The sequence below is a fragment of the Mustela nivalis genome, assembly GCF_964662115.1.
Source record: "Mustela nivalis genome assembly, chromosome: 11".
Taxonomy (NCBI): domain Eukaryota; kingdom Metazoa; phylum Chordata; class Mammalia; order Carnivora; family Mustelidae; genus Mustela; species Mustela nivalis.
The window spans coordinates 33,563,229-33,588,930 of record NC_139030.1 but is presented as its reverse complement, the minus strand read 5'-3'; the positions used below and the strand labels follow the sequence as shown (position 1 = coordinate 33,588,930).

The window sequence follows — 25,702 nt, the reverse complement described above, 5'->3', positions numbered from 1 at the left end:
AACATATCCAACCTGAACTCTTGATTCTCTCCCCCGAGTCTTCTCCATCCTACTAATGGCAACTTTTTTTCTTCTTGTGTATAAAGATTTACACAAGTAAATAAGTAAGTGCAAGAAGAGGGGTAAAAACTAAACAAAAGCACAATGAGCCATTCTTAATTTCATTCTTTTTCTTACCCTATGGCTAACCCAATAACAAGCCCTGCAGGCTCTAACTTCTAACCAGATCCTGAGTCTATTTTCCCATTGCCTTCACCACTACCAAGTACTTTGGCCTGAATGATCATACAGCTTTTCACCTGGTCTCGTTACTGCCCTTCACCTTCTCTCAATTCTCCATAGAGCTACATAGCATACCTTTAAAAAGTTAAAGCAGATCATGCCATTACCTTTCCCAAAACCCCTAAATTATTTCTATCACCCTCGGCGCAAAACCCAAAGTTCTCACCACACGCAGCAAAGCCTCACATGGTCTCCCGCTCTCCTCATGTGCTCTCTCCACCCTCATCCTCACTGTTCCTTCCCTTACTTTCTACCAGCTCCCAACCATACTAACTTTGGTCTCCCTCAAACAAGTCAAACCCATTCTCCTGGCTTACTATTCCATCTCAGTACTTATTCAAATATCAAGAATATCCTTCCCCCAGACAGCCACCTGGTGTGTTCCTTTACTTCATATTCCAGTCTCTGCTCAAATGTCATCTTTTCAAAAAGTTATTCGCACTCATGGTACTATATCTTATTCTACTCCTCATCATATTCTCTCTCCTTACACTACTTTATTTTCTTCAAAGCATCTATTTTAACCTGACATAGTATATAACTATTGCCTTGTAAGTCTCCAACCATAGAATGTGGACTCGTTAAGAGCAAGGATTTTGTTTTATTTGCTATTCTATACCTGATGTCTATTATGTATTCATAAAACAATCACTAAATAAGGGAAACACATGTATATTTTACATTAAGATGGAATATAATACATAATGTTCTAAAGTAGACATTTCCACTAGTCAGATTGCAAAATCTCATAACTCATGAGCAGATAATTCATAGTATTCACTGTCCTCAGAAGGGTCTTCCCTCAATAGCGGGGAATACTTAAATCTAGACTCTGGTCTCACCTAGCAAATACAAAAATTACCAAAAATGGTCAAACTTTCCAAAATAACTGCATCCTAGAATGAAGCTCAATAATGCTTATAGGAGGGGCACCTGGGTGGCTCAGTCAGTTAAGCCCCACATCAGGTGCCCTGCTCAGCAGGAGGCTGCCTCTCCCCCCTGATTGTGCATGCGTGCTTGCACACATGCTCTCTCTCTCTCATAAATAAAATCTATAAAAAAAAATGTTTACAGGAATACAAAAATATCCAGCACACAAGAAGGTAAAATTCACAATGTCTGCAAATAAAGATTACAAGACATAAGAAGCAAGAGAACACAACATCATTCAGAGCCACCCAGAATAGATGCAGATGTTAGAATTAACAGACAAGGACATTAAAACTATTTTAACTTCAGTCTAGCTCTACTTAAGTTTTTTAACAGAAAAAGAAAAATTTTAAATCCCAAATCAAACTTAAACAAAAGAAATTGCAACCTCTGAAGTGAAAAACACATTGAATGCAATTAATGATTAAATACTCCAGACCAAAAGATTAGGAAACTTAACATAGCAATAAAAACTGTCCAAAATGAAACAAATTTAAAAAACAGAAAGAGCACCAATGAACTACAAAACAACTTTTTTGCCGAAGATACATATAATCAGAATTCCTTTAAGAGATAAGGGTAAGAGGGGCGCCTGGGTGGCTCAGTGGGTTAAGCTGCTGCCTTCGGCTCTGGTCATGATCTCGGGGTCCTGGGATCAAGTCCCGCATCAGGCTCTCTGCTCAGCAAGAGCCTGCTTCCTCCTCTCTCTCTCTCTGCCTGCCTCTCTGCCTACTCGTGATCTCTCTCTGTCAAATAAATAAATAAAATCTTTAAAAAAAAAAAAAGAGAGAGATAAGGGTAGGAGAAATAAAGAAATATGGGCTAAAAAAATTTCCAAATTTGATGAAAACAGTCAACTTGCAGATCTAAAACACTTAATGAACCCAGAGCATGAGAAACATGAATAAAACTATAGCAAGACACATAATTATATAATTCCTTAAAATCAGTAGTAAAAAAGAATATGTTAAAAACCAGTCAGAGAAAAAAGACACATTATGTCCAGAGGAACAAAGATCAGGAGGACAGTGGATTTATCACCAGGAACAATGCAAGTGAGAAGATGTCTGAACATCTTCAAAGTACGGAAAGAGAAAAAAACCCATCAACTGAGAATTTTATACCTAGTAAAAATACATCTTAAAAATAAGCTTTATTTGAAATAGCTTAAAATAGCTTGAAGACCTGCACTACAAAAACTGTCAAAGGAAGTCCTTCAAATCAAAGGACAAAGATACCAAGTGGAAGATGGATCTACACAAAGGAATGAAAAACACCAAAAATTCTAAGTACACAGACAAACAAAGAAGACTGTTTCTTCTTATTTAAGTCCCTTTAATAAATAAATGTCTGTTTAAACAAAAATCTTGTCAATATACTGTAGGGCTTCTTAGATACACAAAATGTATGAAAAATAGCATTAAAGGCAGAGGAGAGGAGCAGAAATAAAAGTATTCTATTGTAAAGTTCTTATATTGTGAGTGAAGTAAAACAATATCACTTTGAAGTAGACCAGAAGTTAAAGACGTGGAATATAAACTACAGCAACCACCCAAACAAATAAAGCTAATAGGCTTTAATAAGCTTTGATTTAGGGGCACCTGGGTGGCTCAGTGGGTTAAAGCCTCTGCCTTTGGCTCAGGTAATGATCCCAGAGTCCTGGGATCAAGCCCCACATGAGGCTGTCTGCTCTGCAGGGAGCCTGCTTCCTCTTCTCTCTCTCTCTGCTTGCCTCTCTGCTTACTTTGATCTCTGTCAAATAAATAAATTTTTAAAAAATCTTTAAAAACAAATAAGCTTTGAGTTAGCTAATGAGCTAATAAACTTTACTTAGGTAACAAAGCAGCTAAAATTAAATCACTTTTTAAAACCTCAATCCTAAAAGAAGCCAGAGAAATAGGAAAGGAAAACAAAAAAAAAAAAAGGACCAATAAGAAAACAAACAGCAAGATGAAAGGCTTAAATTTTGCTATATCAATAATCACACTCAAGGGCACCTGGGTGGCTCAGTCAGTTAAGCATCTGACCCTTGAACTTAGCTTAGGTCTTGATCTTAGAGTCATGAGTTCATGCCCCATGTTGGGGCTTCATGCTGGGTGTGGAGCCTACTTAAAAAATAATAATCATGGGGCGCCTGGGTGGCTCAGTGGGTTAAAGCCTCTGCCTTCAGCTAGGGTCATGATCTCGGGGTCCTGGGATTGAGCCCCGCGTCGGGCTCTCTCCTCGGCATGGAGCCTGCTTTCTGCTCTCTCTCTGCCTGCCTCTCTGCCTACTTGTGATCTCTCTGTTAAATAAATAAATATTTTTATTTATATTTTAAAAATAATAATAATAATAATAATCACATAGGCATATTCATTTTAAGCCATCTAACACCCCAAATTAAAGTCAAAAGTTGTCAGCTGGATAAGGACATACCCAAGCATATGCTGCTTACAAGAAACACACTTTAGATATAAAAACTTAAACAGATTAAAACCAAAATGATAGAAGATACAGCATGCTACTTAAAAAAAATAAATAAATAAACAACTGGAGTGACAATACCAGACAGTGTACATTTCACAGCAATATGTTTTATATATTTATATATCTAGGAATAAAAATAGCCATTTCATAAAGTGATCATTAATCAAGAGGACAGAATAATCCTAAACATTTTTAAATCTATTATCAGAACTTCAGAATAAAAAAGAGGAAAAAAAAAAAAAACAACTCCTTGAACAGTAAAAATTAGAGAAATCTGTAATTATAATTGGAGATTTCAATACCCCTCTCTCAACAATTGACACAACAAATAGAAAATCGTTCAGAATCTACTATGACCTACTTGCCAATTATAGAATACTCTACCCATCAAAAGTGGAATCACTCTCTTCATATGCACATGGAACATTTAACAAGACAGAACCTATTCTGGGCTATAAATCAAATCTAAATACATAAACAGTATTTCAAGTCCTAGTTCTCTAACTACATAGAATTAGAAATCATCACCAAAGATCTCTGGAAACTCCCCAAATATTTGTAAACTAAAACATAAACCTCAACATTGGGGTCAAAGGTTAAAAATAAAATTAGAAAGTATTCTAAACTAAATGAAGATGAAAACAGAGTATGTGAGACTCTTGAGAAAAATTTACAGCACTAAATACCTAAATGCCAAATGCTTCAAGAAAGCCTCAAATCAATAGATGTTAGAAGAATGGGAGAATATTAGGAACTTTATGGCAATAATTTCAGAATCACAGGTTAAAAGAAAAAAATTCTTGAAAGACACAAGTACCAAAGCTTACTCAAGAAGAATTAATAAATTTAATAGCACTATATCTATTCAAGAACTTGGATTTGTAGTTTAAAAACATTCCTACAAACAAAATACCCAGATGCATTCACTGGTGAGGCCACCAAATATTACTGAAGAAATACAAACTCCTCTCAAGCGCTTCCAGAAAAATCAAGGAGAAAATACTTTTCAATTCACTCTGTGAAACATTATTGTGATACCAAAAGCAGAAAAGGACCTTATAAGAAAACTGCAAACCAACATCCCTCATGAATAGATGCAAAAATTCTAAACAAAATGTTTGCAAATTGAACTTAATGTATAAGATAATACATCAAGACCACACAGGTTTTCTACAGGAATGCAAGATTGGTAAAAAAAAAAAAAAAAAAAAAAAAGTCACCAGAAAAATAAAAGTCAATTTACTGTATTAAGAAACTTTAAAAGAAAAACCATATGATTATCTCAAGAGACAGAAAAATCACTTGACAAAACTCCTACATCTATTCCTGATAAGTGGGGGGGGAACCTCAGCAAACTAGTAACAGAAGAACTTCCTGAATTTGACAGAGTATCCACAAGACACCTATAGTTAAATCACACTCAACAGAGAAACACTGTATACTCTCCTCTGTGATCAAGTACAAGAATGTCCCCTCTCATCTCTTCTATTCCACATTGTACAGAAGCATCTAGCCAGTAAACTAAGTCAATCTAAGAAGGCATCCAGACAGAAGTAAAACTAACTTAATAGAGGATATCGTGACCATGTATGTAGAAAACTTAACAGAAGGTTCAATGAAGCTACTAGCACAAATAAATGATTTTAGTAAGGTTTTTTGGGCACCTGGGTGGCTCAGTCTCTGGGCGTCTGCCTTTGGCTCGGGCTCCCTGCTCGGTGGTGGGAGGCCTGCTTCTCCTTCTCCAACTCCCCCTGCTTGTGTTCCTGCTCTCGCTGTCTCTCTCTCTCTGTCAGATAAATAAATAAAATCTTTTTTAAAAAATTGTATATTTATATACCAGCAAACAATCAGTGATTTAAAATCTTTTTAAGCACTTATAATATCATTCAAAATAAAAGCCACTAAAGGATAAATCTGGCAAAAATGTGAAGGAACTCATTACTGAAAATAAAACATTACTGAAACAGAGAAAAGAAAACCTGAATGGAAGGTTACAGCCTTATTCATAGATTGGAAGGCAGATACTGTTAAGTTGGCAATTCTCCCCTAACCAGTCTAAAGATTTAATGCTATCCAATCAAAATCACAAGAGGCTTTTTATAGAAAGTGAAAAGCTGATTCCAAAATTCATATGAAAATGCAAAAGAACCAGAATAACAGAAACAACTATTTAATTTCAAGATTACACAGTTAGGAGCAGTGAAGTAAGGAAAGGCACACGGATCAATGAAACAGAATAGAGCTCAACAATAGACATCTATTAACATATGAACAACTGATTTTTGACAAATGTGTAATGGCCATTTAGTGGGAAAAAATACTTTTGGCAAATAGTGCTGGGACAATTGGATGTGTATTTGCAAAAATTTTAACTTTGAATCAAAACTTGCCCCAGCTGAGAAAAATGAAATCCACACAGATCGCAGATCCAAATGCAAAATTTGAAGTTTTTAAACTGTGAGAAGAAGAAATAGAAGAAAATATTGGTGGCTTTAGGTTAAGATTTCCTAAATGTGACACCCAAAGCAAGATCTGTTGGAAAAAAAAAAAAAGATAAAATTGATTTCATCAAAATTTAAAACTTCAGTTCTTTGAGAGAACTGAAAAAACTGAGAGATTTAACTGTTAGAATAAAAAGATAAGCCGCAGGGCGCCTGGGTGGCTCAGTGGGTTAAGCCGCTGCCTTCAGCTCAGGTCATGATCTCAGGGTCCTGGGATGGAGTCCCACATTGAGCTCTCTGCTCAGCAGGGGATCTGCTTCCCTTCCTCTCTCTCTGCCTGCCTCTCTGCCTACTTGTGATCTCTCTCTGTCAAATAAATAAATAAAAATATTAAAAAAAAAAAAAAGACAAGCCTCAGACTAGAAGAAAATATTTGCAAATCATGTACCTGATAAAAGATTTGAATTCAGTCTATATAATGATACTCAAATATCATTATAGATAATGAGGATACAGCCCCATTTTGTAAATAGACACATCAAAGAAGATATACAAGTGGTACAATGCACATAAAGGATGCTCAACATTATTACTCAGGAAATATTAAGACCACAAAGAAATGAAATGGCTCACGTGCCATTAGTGTTGGCACGGATTCAGAGGAATTAGAACTCCCACCAGAAATGGAACTCTCATTTTGGTGGGACATAAAATGGTATAACTCTTCCAAAAACAGCATGGTAGTTTCTTAAACCTACAACTACCTTTCCATTCCTAAGAGGAAAGAAAATATACATCCCTACAAAGATTTATACATAATTGTCCATAGTAACTTTACTAGTACCAGCCCAATGCCACCAACAACTCCAGTGTCCACCAATAGGTGAACGGATAGACAGACTGTGGAGTGATCACACAATGGAATGTTATTCACCAGTAAAACAAATGAACTAACGATGTGAACAACATGCATGAATCTCAAAATAATTATGCTGAAAGAAGCCAGACAAAAATGAGTATAAAACTGTACTCTTGGGGCGCCTGGGTGGCTCAGCGGGTTAAAGCCTCTGCCTTCGGCTCGGGTCATGATCCCAGAGTTCTGGGATCGAGCCCCACATCGGGCTCTTTGCTCGGCGGGAAGCCTGCTTCCTCCTCTCTCTCTGCCTGCCTCTCTGCCTACTTGTGATCTCTGTCTGTCAAATAAATAAATAAATTCTTAAAAAAAAAAACCTGTACTCTTAACATAAAACTCTAGAAAATGCAAACTGGTCTACAGTGACAGAAGGCATTTCCCACCAGGGGAAGGGTACACAGAGAGGGGTAGGAGATTGGGATTACCAAAAAACCCAAGAAAGCATATAGGTGTGATGAATGTGTTCATTATCTTGATTACGGTGACGGTCTCACAGATACATACATGTCAAAAGTTAGCAAATTACACTTCAAATACGTGCAGTCTGTTGTAGGTCAATTTTATCTAAAAAAAATAAAAATAAAAAATAAAAAAGAGAATGAGATTGCATATCTGAGGTTGCCCTTTTGCCAGCCTAAGTTTTGGCCTCATTGCAAAAATTTTTCTTGAAGAGCATTTAGGAACAGACTGACATTGTTAAGCTTAATGCTCTGTGAAATAGTCTCAACTAATTGTTTCAAAGGCCTGTGGCAGCAGTTTTCTGAGCTCATATCAGATGACACTTTTTTTCTTTATGTAAACATAAGCTAATGTTGCCACTGGATACCAAACAATGCTTCTGCTGCAGAAATTGCAGCCATATTCTCACCCACAGCTAAGTATGTTCTTTCACCCGAAGAGGGCTGGAAACAATGCCCTTCATTCTGTGTGTTACGCCTGAAACTTTACATGGTCACTTCTGCAGGGAATCCTACAAGGGAGATGGCAGATCTGAATCACTAGTGGATGGGCTGTGGCAGGGGGGAAGTGTACACACACGTGTGAGAAAGACACAATGAAGGAGACACAGAGGGACATAAAGATGAAGACCTTGAGTCAAGTAGCAAGAGCAATGTTCCTCTTCTGGAACTTTCTGGCTTCAATCCAGCCATTTCTTCCCTACAGAAGAAAAATGGTGCTTGACATCTAAGTGACTCCATCTCTCCTCCGTCTTCTAGCCCACTCTCTGGAATTCATCGAGCCTGCAGTCTCTCAGGTTTCGTTTATGGAGCAAGTACACACAAACACAGAAATACCCGTGCATATTTGCTCATTTGAAGCCCAAATCCTTCCAAAAACAGTGCGAATGTTTCATTCTTTTCTTAGCAGAAGTTGTCAGAAACCTGTCTTACTGTGAAGACCTCTCTTTGTCACACTACAATAATCCCATCTTACATTTGGTCTTTTTACAGGAAACCTGTGCTTCCTAAATTCAGTCCGTGCTGGTGACAACTTGGCTTTGACTAAAACAAAGAATCAACTCATTGGCAAAGATCAGGTCATTCTAAACACAAACGCACCGAGAATTAAAGCTGTGAGTTAAGTGCCTATAAGAATCTCCTGCAGCCTCTTACATGTGTTGTCACGTGAACCCTGAAATCATCTCATGCCATGGGGTTCCTGCCCTCAGGGATCTCTGAGAGACCATCTCCTGAGCTCCTGAGGCCAAGATGGATTCAGAGTTCCCATAAAAGTCTGAGGTGCTCTCAGGGCGCGGGAGCAAGCATTAGGGCCCCCATTAGCCCAAATGGCACCATTATACAAATCAGGAGAAGGAGCTCAACATGGGAAAAGGATTCCTGTGTGTGCACATGGCTTGGTGAGAGGACAATATCTGAGAGCCTTTGAACAAAGCCTCCCTCTGTCCAGGCCAACACCGCCTTCTGCCAGATAGAGCAAGGGCTGGATTTTGGCCCCACTTAACCCTTTGGCTCAGTGCCCTTGTGCAGTGAACAACAGGCACAACAGCTATCCTTGATGGTTTGCCAAGTACTCCCACGAGTTGCTATTCATTTTGTAAACCAGTGGCTGAATTTCTAGGGCTACTTGTGGTGTCTCCCCACCCAAATTGCTTTTAATTTCCAGCCTTTGGACTGTGCCATGGCTTCCACGGGGATGCAGAAGGGGAATACATTGGGGAAAAAAAAGGAAGCATCCTTGGAAAAAGCATCCACTGGAAAGCAAAGGAAGCATCCATTGGAAAAAAAAAGGAAGCATCGCCAGTTCCCTTGGTGGTTCCAGATTTCCTCTGGTTTTGGCTCATCACTGCTAGACCAGACCGCATCACCTGCCGCACTCAAGGCTGGCTCTGGCAGAAAAGCACCATTCAGGAAGATGGCTAAGTTCCCCTCGGCTGTTCTGATACTGGAAGCCGAGGAATTAGCCAAGTTTAGAGGTATGCGCTTTTGCCAATGGCCTGTGCTAATAATGAACATCAAGTCAAGATAAATTAGTGAAAGCAGCAGAACCGACAACAAGAGGGTCTATTGTTTAAGTAAACGCGTGCTGTCTGAAAACACAACTCTGCCCTCCAAGATTAGAACATGGACAAGGGTTGGTTCAAGCCACAAGAGTGTGGATTAAAAATACCACAAAGAGGTGGGCAGCAGGAGGGCTCTGGGTTAGTGTGAGCTCAGACAGGAAGCAGATTTTTATTTGCTTTGCTTTTTACACTCCAAATTCTGGGTAACTCACAGCCCAGCCTACATGGTACTTTTGAAAGGAGGATTCTAAATTGTTACTAAGTTCAACGATGGATTCATTTAGCCTTTCTCAATAGCTTACACAAACCCTGCCATTTTAAAGTCCATACACTAAGACAGATTAGGTTCATAAAGCCCTGTGGGAAAGGGTAGTGAGGAGGAACTGAACTTACCCAAGAAGATGATATACTGGCTGGTTAGCTCTAATTGAAGCTAAGCCTCTACAGGGTCCTCTAGGCTCATCCAAAGGCCCACGGCCCATTGGTGACAGGGCAAGGGGCCTGGGGTAAAAAGCAAGGGTTCCTTATGCCCAATCCCTTTCGGATCAGCCTTCTGTCTCAAGACCTGGTCCTTTTTCTGCTAAGGTCAAAGGACTCCAACCTGAGCCCCTACTTTTAAAAACAAAAACCAAAACCCAGAGAGCTGTTTTTGAAGGCAAATTTCTAGAGAAATTAGCAGAGAAAATAATCCCTCTAAACTGGAAGTGGCCACTGGTATCAGCTCAGGTGTCAACGACAACTAATTAGCAGGACGGTATGGGACACTGAGTTGAGCAGCATTCTGAGGACACAACCTGGGCCCAAAGAAAAGAAAAGGGGCTACAACTCCTTAATAAAATACAGGATCCAGGGACGCCTGGGTGGCTCAGTTGGTTAAGCAGCTGCCTTCGGCTCAGGTCATGATCCCAGCGTCCTGGGATCGAGTCCCACATCGGGCTCCTTGCTCCACAGGTAGCTAGCTTCTCCCTCTGACTCTGCCTTCCACTCTGTCTGCCTGTGCTCGCTCTCGCTCTCTCTCTGACAAATAAATAAAATCTTTAAAAAAAAAAAAAAAAAATACAGGATCCAGGGGCGTCTGGGTGGCTCAGTGGGTTAAAGCCTCTGCCTTCGGCTCAGGTCATGATCCCAGGGTCCTGGGATGGAGCCCCACATCAGGCTCTCTGCTCCGCAGGGAGCCTGCTTCCTCCTCTCTCTCTCTGCCTGCCTCTCTGCCTACTTGTGATCTCTGTCTGCCAAATAAATAAATAAATAAATAAAATATTTAAAAAAAAATACAGGATCCAGTTCAGCCTATCACCTCCTCTGCCACTCCCCATCCTTCCCAGCAGCCCCCAGCAGGTAGAATCAATCTTTTCCTAACAGGAAAGAAGTTGGTGTAAGTGGTCTTCATCACAACAAAAATGTGAAACTCCTCATACTAAACATAATGAAGACAAACCTTTCATTCAGAACAATAGCACTGAAACAGTAGAAGGACAATGCCTACTGAGAACAGCTCTATGAGACCTGCATGTAACTAGGAAGTAACTTCTGATCAAAGGCCCTGGCCATTTAGTTAGGAACTATCACACTGCTATGCCAATAAGCTTACAAGCGCTCAAACTCCAGCTGGGTAATCAGGTGTGACCTCACCCTGAGTGCTAGCTCTCTTTCCCATCTTTTGGAAAGTAAGATTTTAAAACTCCCTGGGTTTGGGGCACCTGGATGGCTCAGTGGGTTAAAGCCTCTGCCTTCAGCTCAGGTCATGATCCCAGGGTCCTGGGATCTGCTCCTCTGCTCAGCAGGGAGCCTTCTTCTCCTCTCTCTCTCCCTGCTTCTCTGTGATCTCCGTCTGTCAAATAAAAAAAATAAAATCTTTTAAAAAATAAATAAATAAATAAAAGTCCCTGGGTTTAACATTGTATTCCTCCTCAAGTTCAGCCACCACAAAAAGAGGCATTCAATCCTAGACTTCACATTGCTACTGACACCACACACAGCTTTGGGGATCTCTGGGAAGCCTGAGATGGGCACGGTTGCATCCTGGTTATGAGGAGTCACTTCATTATTCAGAGGTATAGCATTCAACCATCCTAGAGTTCTACTGGGTTCCAGACTTGGGGCAGAGAGGGACAGAGGTCTTGGAACATGCATTACTGGCATACTCTTACTGGCATTGGTGTGTGATCCTCGCATGGGTCTCCAAGCGGTTCAGAGACCCACTCTGATCTCTAAGGAAACAGATGTTTAAAAAGGGCTTCTGGGGGCAGCTGGGTGACTCAGTGGGTTAAGCCTCTGCCTTCGGCTCAGGTCATGGTCCCAGGGTTCTGGGATAGAGCCCCACATCAGGTTCTCTGCTCAGCAGGGAGCCTGCTTCCTCCTCTCTCTCTCTGCCTGCCTCTCTGCCTACTTGTGATCTCTGTCTGTCAAATAAATAAATAAAATCTTTTTTAACAATAAACAAATAAAAAAATAGAAAGGGCTTCTGTCCTCTGTGAAGGGCTTTGTTTGACTTCCCTAGTCCAATGGATAACAATAACAACACTTTTCTATAGATTTCACTAAAGTATAGACAGTATACCTCCAGGATCTCTGTGTACATCCAGCTGTATACAGAGGATGTTAATGGTCATTGGACATCAGGAAACATCTACTTAATCAATTGTTCTGGCAGCTGGTCAGAAATTCAGGAGGCATTCTTCGCCACTGATCATCGCTGTGACAGTTCAATATATAGGAAAGGCATGACAGCCTTGTAGATGTGCAGGACGTGGCAATGCATCCACGTCCCATCAGCTCACGACTGTCTTCAACTATTCACCATTGAGGCTGTGTGACTTTACAAAATCTGTATATCTCTATATACATACTCACATGTATCTCTACATCTATGTCTACAGAATAGATATGTCAAAGTTCCAATGTATTCAAGAAGCCAACAAGTTTAACTTACTGAATCCATGCAAAAAGAAACCAAGCCCTTGCCTGACCCCCCCTTGGGCATGTGCAACACAACTCACACAGGGAAAATAGGTTTTGACAACATGGCTCCAAATGAGTTTGGGAATGCAGAAGTTAGGGTAACCTCAGAAGATTTAAGTCTCTGGAGTTCACAGTGAAATTCATAATGTGTCAACATTGATAGCTGATCACTAAGGAAATAACTCGGAAAGACCACCGGAGCCAGGCCTCTTAACTTCTAGGATGTTTTCTTTTTTTTAATTTTTTATAAACATGTATTTTTATCCCCAGGGGTACAGGTCTGTGAATCAGCACTCACCAAAGCACATACCCTCCCCAATGTCCATAACCCCACCCCCCAACTTCTAGGATTTTCCACCATTCTAGGTTCACTCCCTCAAAAAAGCAAACAAAAGGCAAAGTTACAACAAGTGAGCAATTACTCACAGTTTTTATATGCAAGTTCTTTAAAAGATACTGCCTCAAAGTAATAAAAAAAAAAAGCAGTATTTGACTCAATGGCTTTTAAGAATTATACTCCCTTCTCTCTCCTCATTAAATAACTCTTGTGTCTGTGCATTAAAAATCATGTAGGATACGTGACGGAATGACCAAATAGCCCAAGAAAAGTGCTGATGGTTAGATATAAGCACACTTGTATTTCTCACTGATGAATCAACAGCCATGGACTTTTCCTCAAGTCAGGAAAGCAACCTAATTTAAGAGGGTTGTTTTATTGCCTGCTCTAACTGGTGTAAATCTCTGATGAGATCTAGTTCAAAAATTCTGCCTTCTCCCTTTTACACTCATTCCCAGATACATGTATGCTATCTTCTAAAAGGTACAAGGATTCTAGGACAAATCCACACATCACAGGCCTGAGAATTATAGGCTCAACTGCTGCCCAGCCCAGTCTAACAGGGTCTGGCACTCCCCAGACGAGGTGATGCAACCTGGCTGGTCAGTATAGCGAATCAACACAGGATGTGTAGTCAAAATTCCATCCAGATGGATCAACAGCCATTGCCTTCTACTGAGAAAGGAAATGCCATCAAGTTACTTTTTCTCATTTACTGGGAGTTTCACATAAGCAGCAAATAATGTTTCACTCATTGTTTATCTGAAATTCAAGTGTAACTGGATGTCCTGTATTTTATCTGGCATCCCTTCCCCCACCTTTGTGCGTTTCCATGTTTGGCATGCAGAAAAGGACCTTCCCAACACCTTGCTGATCCTGCAACTTTTGCAAATGTAAAGTTCAAAACCGGTACCTAGGTGTCTATACCATGATCTCAATGGCTTCATACCTGAAGGAGCCTCAAAGGGGCTTTGTCCTGCTCTTCCAGCGGGAGAGTTCCCTTCTGGGGGGAGCAGGGAGCCACCAGAGCAGCATGCCTCCAAGACTTTCAGGCTTTACTTCTGCAGTAACGCACAGCTACCAAAGCACTTCGTAGATGGTGACAATAACAATTGTATATTGCTATTTTTGAGCACCTGTTTACAAATTGCCAGAAACGGAAACTGGCAAGCATGTCTGATTGGCTCCCACTGAGGGTGGAGATATAACTCCATTTTCGAGATCTGGCTAAGATCTGGCTAATACACCTATGAATTCTGGAGTTTTGAAGGTTCTATTCAAACTTAAAATTCTTTCCTTTGGGTAAAAAAGCAGCTGATCTTTTAATCTTTGGTCCTAAAACATTCTGCTCATTCCCTTCTCCTCTTGATGGAAACTCTACCTACCTCCATTAATGAATAACTTAGTAGCAACTCACTCTTTTCCCACCTGGGAAAAGTTTAGGAGAAAACAACAACAACAACAACACCTAAAGAAAAAAAAAAATCAACCATCCAGAGATGGCTGAGAGGTTTAATTATTGCCTGGAAAGCAACACCTTTTCACAACATCTTTAAGACTAATTTTCATAATTACTTACTGATTGAAACTGGGACTTGCAACAAAGTAAACTCATTTCCATATTAATATTCGGTAATGATTAATGTAGCTCAGAGCCCAAGTTCAAGATGTGAAAGCAGGGAGTAAGTGGAAACAAAAAAATTTAACCCACGGGGTAAATGGGCTACTTCTCTCTCCAATGGTCTTCCATTCATTAACTTCCAACAAACTTGCTCTGTGATGACTCACCCAGAGGGACTTCAGGCAGTAACACAAAACCTCCACAAACCTCTTGACTCCAGGCTTCCCATTTTTCTCTCTCCCTGTCTCTCCCCTGCTTGTACTTGTTTCTGTATTTTCTCTCCCTCCCTGCATAACCTCCTCCCCATCCACCCCCATTCATCGGTCTGTCCCTTCGGTGTCCTTTATTGATCTATCCTTTCCTTTCTCACCCTCTCACTGTCACTTGGGCCCTCCCTCCCTTCCAGGCCCTTGACATCTCTTGCTTAGTCTTGGGCTCTCTTGCAGGGCCTGCATTTTTAGTTTTGCTCTCGGTCTGAACCCAAGGTCTTGAACATCAAACAGTGAGCAATGATTACCCCGATGAGCGAAGAGTAAGTAAGTTTTATTGTTCAAACCAAGTACATACAAATCACTGCTGAGCTTCACTAAACTCCCATTTGGGTGGAGGGGGGGGGGGAAAGCCCAGCTAGACACACACACACACACACATACACACACACACTAATTTACACTGCAAGAATGAAATGTCTGTATTTATCTGGGAGAATGCTGTCACACAGGACTGCATACTGTCCTTGTAAGAAGAGAGATGTCCTTTCAGCTTTTGTCTTCGTCTGCCGTTACCACCTATGGTGTCCTTGACGCCCTCTTCTAAAACAGTACTTCTTAAACATTCAAAGTCACAGGAGCTGGAACCAGGACACAGACTTTGCTAATTCTTTATTGTTCTGATAGCTATTTTTGGAGTTGCGACTTGATATAAGCCCATTCCTCCTTAGAAGTCCTTTGACAAGAGGCTAAGCAATGCCAAGCAATGGAACAACATGGTGATGATGTGAAGACCCTGCCTTACAATGAACAAGTTAGGCCTACGTCCTGACAAGGATCAGACGTGAAAATATAGGGATTGCAAATAGTGCTTGTGTTCCTTTTGTCCATAAATGTCCCTTCATTTAAACGAAGTTTAAAGTAAAATCTCATTTTATTCATTCTTCTTTCCAAAGAAGAATCCATCTGAGACTTAATGAATGCTTTCAAGAATTTCAGTCTTACAGGAAATGCATAATTACTCTCCTGCTCTAATAGCTACCATATCCAGAACTTAATGCCCAAGCGGTTAACCCCAGAGGAACATTCTCCTCTAACTATTCATTTCCATCTGCCTGGGGTTGAGGAGGTATTTTTCAGACAATCCTTTGGCTATTTGGTTCAACAAATCTAATTATGATCTTTACATGTACAGTATGTCCTCAAGATTGTATTATGTCCCTGGCATTCTAGAAATGAAGTTACAAAGCTTTTTTCCATTTTTTTCAAATGGGAGCCAGAGTCCAATCTTTCTCAGGTCCAGAGGTCATTTACTTTTAGTGAAATTATATTCTGGTATTAAAATCTTCACAACAAACATTTTAAAAATAAGAAGAAAAAAAGAGCTTTATTCTATGTACTATTTACTTATGTGTATTCATTCACACACAGGGACCAAAAATAATTAAATCTGGACCAAAAATTAAGTAGATAATTATTTTCTTATTTGCTGGGAGAAATCTCATCATTATATATGTTTATTTTACCCATTTATTGTTTCACCACTTTATATATCAATTCCATGGTACCAAAGCCATATTCCATTAGATCAGGTACCAACAATAACAACAAAAGTCAAGAAAATTCTTATTCCATTATAATTAGGACAAAGTTGATGCAAAGGAGTCTGAGTAACTGTTAAGAATCACAGATGAGGGGGTCCCTGGGTGGCTTAGTAGGTTAAGCATCTACCTTTGGCTCATGTCATGATACCAGGGATCCAGCCAGGCAGGCATCCTGCTTCCTCTCTCTCTTACCCTCCCCCCTCCTCCTGCTCTCGTGCACTTGCTATCTCAAATAAAATCTTTAAAAAAAAAAAAAAAAGCCACAAATGAAGCAGAAAATGCATCACCAAACCAGTAGAGCTGGGAGTCAGTGGGAAAAAATAATTTAAAGTGACTGTCATAAATCAGGGGAAAAAAATCATTCACCCACAAGAGCTAAAGAAGTAAAGTGCAGATTCCTAATACATACAAGAAAGCAAAGTCTTGAGGAAAGAGAAAAATCACAAATTCTAAGAGCCACAGATAACAAAATGCGATGTAAGAATACACAAGTGGAAAGAGATTAAAGATATCCAGTTCATGTCTAGATAATGAACGGTGAGCCATGTACACCTCAAAATGTCAAATCCAAGGGAAAATACCTAACCTTGATCTTTAAAGAGATGGCCTAAGAGCACTTAGAGAAAAAGTAGAGATTGTCAGAAACCACCAGGGATTGTCCCAGAACGACAGGCAGTATATTACCTTTATTTTCTTCTTGAACACTGGTCCCAGTCTTATTCACAGAAATGCTGATAGGGTATCTTGACACAGTCCATCACAAGATCCCATCTGACCAGGGCGTATTTTTGTTCCAGGCCTCAGCACCAACACACATTACTTCCAATTTCCTATGGCCATCGGGCCTCCTGCCTGTTTAGGGTCAGTTGCATCTGGACCAATGCAGACTACATCAAACATCTGCTAGAGTCTTTGAAGTCAGTTTCCACCACTTGCCTTGCATCCCTCTCTTCTTCAATCTCTGCCAAAATGTAAATTCCCACTTCTGCATTCCAGAACTATTCTCCATCCTTGCTTTCTTTGGTAGCTATCTTCCTCAAAGCTTTCCACTGTACCTTTTGGCACCCCTGTTTCCACATAAAATAGCCCTTTGGCATCCATAAACTCGTATCAGAACACAGTTTCCACCTCTTGACTTAAACTGAAATCTGGCTCTCTCTTAGAGCTGTTACTTATTTCCCCCACTGATGCTAGCTATCCTCTCCCCCAAGTCCTGAGCTATGTGAAGCATTCATTTGACTGTAAGGGACAGAACCCCATGATGGCAATGGCCTTTGGAGGTAAGACATTGCATTTCTCTCTCACATGAAAAGTTAACTAGGGGCGGGCTTCACAAGGTCAGGAGGAGCCCAGGTTATTTCTTAACTTACTGTTGTACCACCCTCAGAAGTACTTTCTACCTCATGGAACAGGAGGACTGTCATTTCATAAAAGAACAAGCACATGAGAGTTAGCCAGAAGAGAGAAGACTTCTAAAGAAGCTCTACAACTACATAAGCACCACTCCCACTTATATTCTATTGGTCCGAACTTAATCACATGGTCTTACCTAGTTAACAAGGTAGGCTGGGAAATGTAGTCTTAATCTGGGCAGCTATGCTCTCAGCTAAAAATTATGATTGTCAAGGAAGAATAGATACAGGATTTTAACTCACAGTATCTGCCTCATGAATCTCAGATTTCAAGGCCGTTTCCAGAACTGTACACCTGTCTTAGTTTATAAAGATCGCCTAGTCATTTCCACATTGGTTCACGGTCTTCATAACATCCCAAGCCCCAATGTCATCTGAGATGACTTTCACACATACAGACAGCCTACTCAACACCCTAGGATCACAATTATTTGACCTCAATACCAACATTTTCACCCTCCTTCCAGCTCTGCTATCACCTCTAACCATACACTAGACCTTAGCATGATCTTTGACACCTTAACTCAAACCTCCACATCAATCCCAACTTCCAGTCCTTCCAGCTTTCTTACTTTCCTCCTATTCATCACACATTAAAACAGCTAGATCCTAAAAGCTGCACTTTTTTTCCCAGTCTGACAGGCTTTCTCTCTATCCATCTCTTTCTTTCTTTCCTTCCTGCTCTTATTCCCTCCCAACCTTGCCTCCCTCAACTACTCTGGACACCACACTTGCTCTCATGAACTATCACCCAACTTTCCAAGCAAATCACCATCCTGAACCAATTGTTGCTAAACCAGTGGTCCTCAAAATTGGATTAAAATTGTCACACAGTCTTAAAACTGTCCTTTTATACTACTTTCTCCTGTATCATATTACAACCAATGTCTTCTCTAGGTTTCCATTGCAGAGGTGGCACAATATGTGATTCACAGGAATCACTAGTAAATGGTGGTTGGTTTATGGGTAAAATGATGGAAAGATGATTTGATGACAAGAAGAATACAAAGTGGACTATAGTATACTTAGGTAGATTTGTCCCAGTATGAAACAAAGAATGCTAAGGGAAGCTCATAAAAGGCATCGCTCAAGACAGTCTTACAGCCTGTGGTCTTACAGACCTTACAGCCGGTCTTAGACTTGTCCTGCTAACAACATTAATGAGGCTATAGGTGGTATAATTATTAAAAATACCAAAAACTTGCAACCAAAAAAGAGAAATAAATGTAATATGCCAGAAACAAGATCCAAAGACTTTCAGTAAGACAGATGATGGTCAAAATCAATCTACCATAGATGGACAGTTAGGTACAGTCTTTTAAATCATTTATTCATTTGCTCACTTATTTATCATATAAGGATAAAGCTCTTTATAGGTCCTTCATTTAGATCTGAAACCTCAACTTCACATGATGCAGAGATATAATGGAATCAACACAATGGGGTAAATGAAAATATACAGAAGGCTTTATGTTATTGCAACTGATGCTTGCTTGCTGAATGCAGGTCTTACAGCCTGTGGTCTTACAGACCTTACAGCCGGTCTTACAGTCTTACAAACCCCAGGCTGTGGGTTTCAAAATGTCAATGCCGGTCATGTACCAGGCACTTAGTAGAAATCAGTAAATAATTACATGAATAAAGAAATTCTTAGTGTTTTCGTATCAAGTTTTAAAGATTTAACATGCCTTGCCTTATATAAACAATATCATTGGGTCTCCTGAGTTCTCTCCCCAACGGTCTGAGATAACCTTTGTTAAGAAACAGGATATTCCTTCAAAATAAAAGATTTCTGTAGTAGAACCACATATTTAAGTCTTACATAGAGAATTTTGTTATGTCTGGTTTAATATGAATAATCCTGCATGAAGAGGCTAAGCGTACTGACAGCATTGATAAAGATCATTTCCATTCCTAACATTCTGTGAATACCTCTGACCTCTGGCTTGAGCCAAAACAAAGCAGGTCTAAAATGGAAAGAAGTGATCCAGAAAGACGATTTAGCCACATTATTTAAGTGCACAATGATTTCATTTTGCCATGTAAGTCATTAGGACCCAGTGGTCATTTGGAAATTGAACCACTATCCAAAGGTCAGTCCATTTGCTAAAAAGCCCATACAATTGCATATGAATCTATGTTATGTTAATGCCTTTGGCTAAATTTAAGTTCTTTAAAGGATGGATTCCTGTAGCTCTGAAATATAAAGACTTTTTTCAAGATACACCTGCTATCATTAATTCAACATCTTGTGAGGACACAAAATCCTCACCACAGAAACAACGGGAATTCATGCAACGAGAACCAAAAATTCCCTGACCCCTTCAATAGACAAGTCAAGGCAAAGTCACAGATTGTAGGTTCCCAGAATAGGTAATCTCCATTCCTATCACACACTGTTGAGTACATTTTGTAGAGGAAGAAAGAGGTAGACTAGGAGCACAAAGGGACTACTACTCTGGAGTAAGACCGGAAAAAGGAAGGAGAGAGGAAGCACCAGATTTTAAATTTAGCACTTTGTGATACCTTGAAGCTCGTGGCCCCACGACTGCTCATTTTCTGAGGCTCTTTTCCCCTCCCAGGGCCGGGAGGAAAGGAGTGCCATGTGTGGAGGGGAGCGCTTCCAAGAAAGCCCACTATTCACAAACCCAAACCAACCATCTTTCTCCTTGCCTTTCTATCAGCAAGTGAGGAGACTCCTTCCCATTTTCTAGATTCAGCTGCCTTTGACTTTATAGTCAAATATGTAAATATGTAAATATGGGCAGGCTGTTTTACATCGGGTAAGTGTTTATGTGTATGCGAGTGGAGACATATAGTCTAGAAACATTTCATTTTGGAAGGAAAAAAAAATGGGCTGCATTGCACTCTGGTTGGAACCCTTGAGCTAAGGTGCATCCATGCATGCACTGAAACAGCCCAGGCACTGCCCCTGAGAACAGCTTCCTGGCCAAGTCCTGGATTTTGATAGAGTTGTTTTTAATGGACCTTTGTCCCGCTGCCTGCATTAAGAGAGAGGCATGAGAGCCTAACTTCCTCCTTGGCGGGGGGATCCCAGTCTTCACTGGTGAGCCTTGTGAACAGAGCTACCTTCCTGTCCTCTCCCACAAGGCACTCTTCGTTTTTCTTCCTGGACAAAAAAAATAAATAAAAATGGAAATAGGCTAATAAAATGCTTCTAATCAGAAAAGACTTAAGTCACCTTAACACAGAAGTTACCAGATAGAATCCTCATTCTCCTCTTTGCTTCGCTTTGGCAATTCTCAGCATCAAAGCTCTTCTTAGGTTCCACAATTTTACAACTGCCCTGAACAAAGCTGATCCTTAAAGAGAACTAACTCCCCACACACATACACAGCCCAGTGCTAGCACACTCAAAACATCCCGGTTTCTAAGCCAGGTGCCTAGAGTTAACAAGCTATTTGAAAGGGCTCCACTTTTTTACAAGCCGAATTTGTCATTTAGCAAAACGTGTGTCCTTCAACATGAAGGATTACCAGAGTATCAAAAAGAACCACAGCCATAATTGCTTAAAATGTATTAGACATTTTTTTTAAAAAATCACAAATCTATACTGATACTCACAAAAAGGGTGAATGAGGAAAATTGTTTAAAGAAGGCCAGCAGCGGGGCCCCTGGGTGGCTCAGTGGGTTAAAGCCTCTGCCTTCAGCTAAGGTTGTGATCCCGGGGTCCTGGGATTGAGCCCTGCATCACATTGGGCTCTCTGTCAGCAGGGAGCCTGCTTCTCTTCCTCTTTCTCTGCCTGCCTCTCTGCCTACTTGTGATCTCTGTCAAATAAATAAATAAAATCTTAAAAAAAAAAAAAGAAGGCCAGCAGCTCATTGTGGAAGCACCGAAAGAATTACAAAACCCCCATTTTGCAACACCAGTGTAATAGCTTGAGGCAGGGATCAAAGGAAGCTCAAAAACTTGGTTGAAAAGCTGTTAGGAAAGAAGATATTTGCACTCTGCCAAAAACCACCCCACAAATTCTTACTAATTGCAAAGGAAAAAATGTACTTTTGCGGTAGAAAGATCTGGCAGTTGCACATCAGTAATACCGTGACAGTAGGACATTCAGCAGTAGGCAACTCACAGCATCACCCACCACAGGGTTTGGGCAAAATATCTCCTATAGTCCAAATGTTTGTGTCCCCAAAATTCCTATACTGAAATCCTAACTCTTAGGGTGTTAGCTATTAGGAGGTAGAGACTTTGGGATGAGATTAGGTCAGGAGGGTGGAGCTAATCCCATGAACAAATTAGTGCCTTGTTGAAAAAAAAAAAAGGCTCCACAGAGCTCCCTAACTCCTTCCAGCATGTGAAGCTACAATGACAAGTCTGCAGACCAGAAGGGACCCTTACCCAGCCATGCTGGCTCTCTGACCCTGGACTTCCAGCCTCCAGACACGGGAGAAATAAATTCCTGTCTATAAAGCCACCCAGTCAAGGAGCACGTGGGTGGCTCAGTGGGTTAAGCCTCTGCCTTCGGCTAGGTCATGGTCTTAGGGTCCTGGGATCGAGCCCTGTATTGGGCTCTCTGCTCAACAGATAGCCTGCTTCCCCCTCTTTCTCTGCCTACTTGTGATCTCTCTCTCTCTGTGTCAAATAAATAAATAAAATCTTTAAAAAAAAAAAAAAAAGTCACCCAGTCGATGGAATTTTTGTTGTAACAGCCTGAATGGACCAAGATAATGTTTCACCTGAATTTATTCCCATTTCTAGACTTAACTTCCAGTTTTAAGGAAATACAAAAGATAGAATACATACATAACACATGAGGAAACAATCAAGAAACCCATAAAGTATGCAAGACATATTCCAAAACAACTAGCCTAGACTCTCCAAAAAGTTAAAGAAGTTGATGTGCAGGATGTTCTAAGAGAGACAAAGGAGACATAACAAATGCAATGAATGAACCTTGATTAGATCCTACCGTTAAAACAACAACAACAACAACAAAAAAAAACCTCTAAGACATTTTTGAATTGGCAGGAAAATTTGAAAAGCATAATAAAACAATCACTGTTAATTTGCTTAGGTGTAGTATCATATTCAGGTAATGAAGGGAAAAGGTCCTTCCTCTTAGAAGATGCTTTCTGAAATATTTAGGGATGAAGTGCTCTGATGTCTGAAACGTGAGAGAAGCAGGAGCAGATCGAGAAAATGCTGTTGCTGGGTGTGGCCTAGTGGCATGGCCTAGGGAAGCTATTTCTTTTTGTCCTAACAGCTCTGCTGTGATGCCCCACCCAGCAAGCTGTGCTAGTTTTTTCCCATTCAAGGATAGTCTGTCCAGAGTCTCCAGACTCTTGCTGGGAGATAGGGCTGTCTGCCTCTGCTCCATGTGCGGGCATCTGGTTTCCTTCATGGACGGCACACCCAGGAGCACCCAGGCAAGGAGAGAGAAAGCTGTTCCACATCCTGGATTCCTTATTTCCTACAGGCAATGAGGTAGAAAGGGAGGCCTGAATTATGGCCTTGCCCAGCCAGGTTCCGCCGACTAGCTCTTCCAGCAGTAATTATTAACCACACAGTGGAGTCCAGCCACCCTGGGCCTTTGGCTGGCACACGAAAAATCCCAAATAATTTCCAGTAATAAAGATAACCACAGTTCTTGAGTACTTACTATGCACCAGACATCGCGTCTGACATGTACCACAGTGTATGGAATTCCAGATGTGATCAATCTTCCACAAATCGTTATATACTACAATCAACTACTGACTGAAACACTCCTTGTAAGCCAAGGCTCAAAACTAATTTGTGATATTATTCACATTCAAGGAAGGGAGAGTCAGTTATCTTTGCTTTAAAAAAAAAAAGGTAATTGGTACTAGGGGCAGAAGGAGGTTCACCCTTTCTCCCCTGAAAACCATTAATGCAAATCACCCCTCAAATTCTTGCCTGTTTAGGCATCCATAATCATTTATCATCAGAAAGAATGTACTACAATTAAAATCCCAGCTTGCTTCCTGATGTTCACCATAGCAATCAGAGCAAGAGAAGCAAAGATCTCGTACTTCACCGAGCTGTTCCTTCAGGCCATGGCAAATCTAGCCACTTGCCACTGCTCACGGCTCTTCCCACATTAGTGGCAGAACATTCAGAAGACTTTAAGGAGATGTTTCTGTCCTTAAAGTTACTGCAGAAAGTTACTAAGAGGGTAAAATTAAGTTTCTAATATGCCATGGGGATATAATAAAGAGGAAAAAAGACCTTCAAACCCCAAGGAAGCTAGGCAGGCGTCCGAATCTTAAAGGGCAGCAGCTGAATTACACGAACACGTACCCAAAAAGCACAGCAAACCATCCAGCAAGTGACTGCTGCACTTACATCTGTGGTCCCTATGTAGAAGACAGTAACTTCCTCCCAATAGGAAAACTACACCGGAATATCATACAGCGATTGGAACTGAAGAGTAGCAGAATATGCCACCCCAAAAGAGGACCACAGGCGTTCGGGACTTGCCACCAAAGTGGGTCACTTAGGGAGCAGGGATCGAACAGCTTGAGCTGGAGGCACTTGAGAAACAGCAAACGCAGGGAGAGGCCATCTCAGAACTCCCCAATCTGCCTAAAGACATAAGTAGCTCCTCCATAAGTAGCTCAATTATCATAAATATCCTCCCAGGAGTTTCATCAACCCGGGAAGACAGACTCTTGTCACAGGAAAGACAACGGAAAGTCAACACCACACCCAGACTTTGTCACAAATGTCCTACTTCTCTTCTGTTCTTCTAAGGGCCCTTTATTTCGGCTTTCCTAAAAATCATTTGCTCGGGGCGCCTGGGTGGCTCAGTGGTTAAGCCGCTGCCTTCGGCTCAGGTCATGATCTCAGGGTCCTGGGATCGAGTCCCGCATCGGGCTCTCTGTGCGGCAGGGAGCCTGCTTCCTCCTCTCTCTCTCTCTCTGCCTGCCTCTCTGCCTACTTGTGATTTCTCTCTGTCAAATAAATAAATAAAATCTTAAAAAAAAAAAAAAAATCATTTGCTCTTCCCTAGGAGCCCTACATCCCACTCGTATTTCCCTGAGAAGATGGTATTTAATTCTGAATTCTAAACTGCCTCAAGGAATTACTTTTCTTTCAGTGTCTCTCATGTATATGTAAGGTATACATGTGAATAAACTACTGTTCTTCTCGTTACTCTTTTTTTTTTTAAAGATTTTATTTATTGGGACGCCTGGGTGGCTCAGTGGGTTAAAGCCTCTGCCTTCAGCTCAGGTCATGATCTCAGGGTCCTGGGATCGAGCCCCGCATCGGGCTCTCTGCTCAGCGGGGAGCCTGCTTCCTCCTCTCTCTCTGCCTGCCTCTCTGCCTACCTGTGATCTCTGTCAAATCAATAAATAAAATCTTTTTTTTTTTTTTTTTTTTTTTTTTTTTTTTTTTTTTTTAAAGATTTATTTATTTGACAGAGAGAAATCACAAGTAGGCAGAGAGGCAGGCAGAGAGAGAGGAGGAAGCAAGCTCCCTGCTGAGCAGAGAGCCCGATGCGGGACTCGATCCCAGGACCCTGAGATCATGACCTGAGCCGAAGGCAGCGGCTTAACCCACTGAGCCACCCAGGTGCCCCAATAAATAAAATCTTTAAAAAAATAATAATAATAAAAAAAAGATTTTATTTATTGATTTGACAGAGAGAGACACAGCGAGAGAGGGAACACAAGCAGGGGGAGTGGGGGAGGGAGAAGCAGGCTTCCTGCTGAGCAGGGAACTCCATGCAGGGCTGGATCCCAAAACCCCAGGATCATGCCACGAGCTGTAGGCAGATTCCTAACAACTGAGCCACCCAGGCGCCCTGTTACTCTGTCTTTTATTTTAAAAGTTCTCAGTCAAGAACTCAGAAGAGTAAGAGAAAAACTCTATTTCCTCCCCCTGTAAAATAAATGGTCATCCCTAGAGGCCACAACATGGCTCAATCTCATATAATGTTGACCAAAATAAGCCAAGCACTGAAAAAGTACATACTGTGACTATACAAAGTAAGTACTTTATTTAAAATTT

At 40.8% G+C, this 25,702-nt stretch overlaps 1 protein-coding gene across 14 annotated transcripts in view; it reads right to left on the bottom strand.

Moving 5' to 3' along the window:
• The window catches only part of LYPD6B (LY6/PLAUR domain containing 6B), a 177,741-nt gene that overhangs the window by 110,726 nt on the left and 41,313 nt on the right, over positions 1-25,702 (bottom strand). For 7 of the 14 annotated variants that reach the window (XM_082690911.1, XM_082690919.1, XM_082690927.1 and 4 more), the window contains one exon: positions 5,346-5,467. The exons of the other annotated variants lie outside the window; for them this stretch is intronic. The gene's annotated coding sequence lies outside the window, so the exon portion shown is untranslated. The remainder of the gene's footprint in view (positions 1-5,345; positions 5,468-25,702) is intronic. 14 annotated transcript variants of the gene reach the window in all.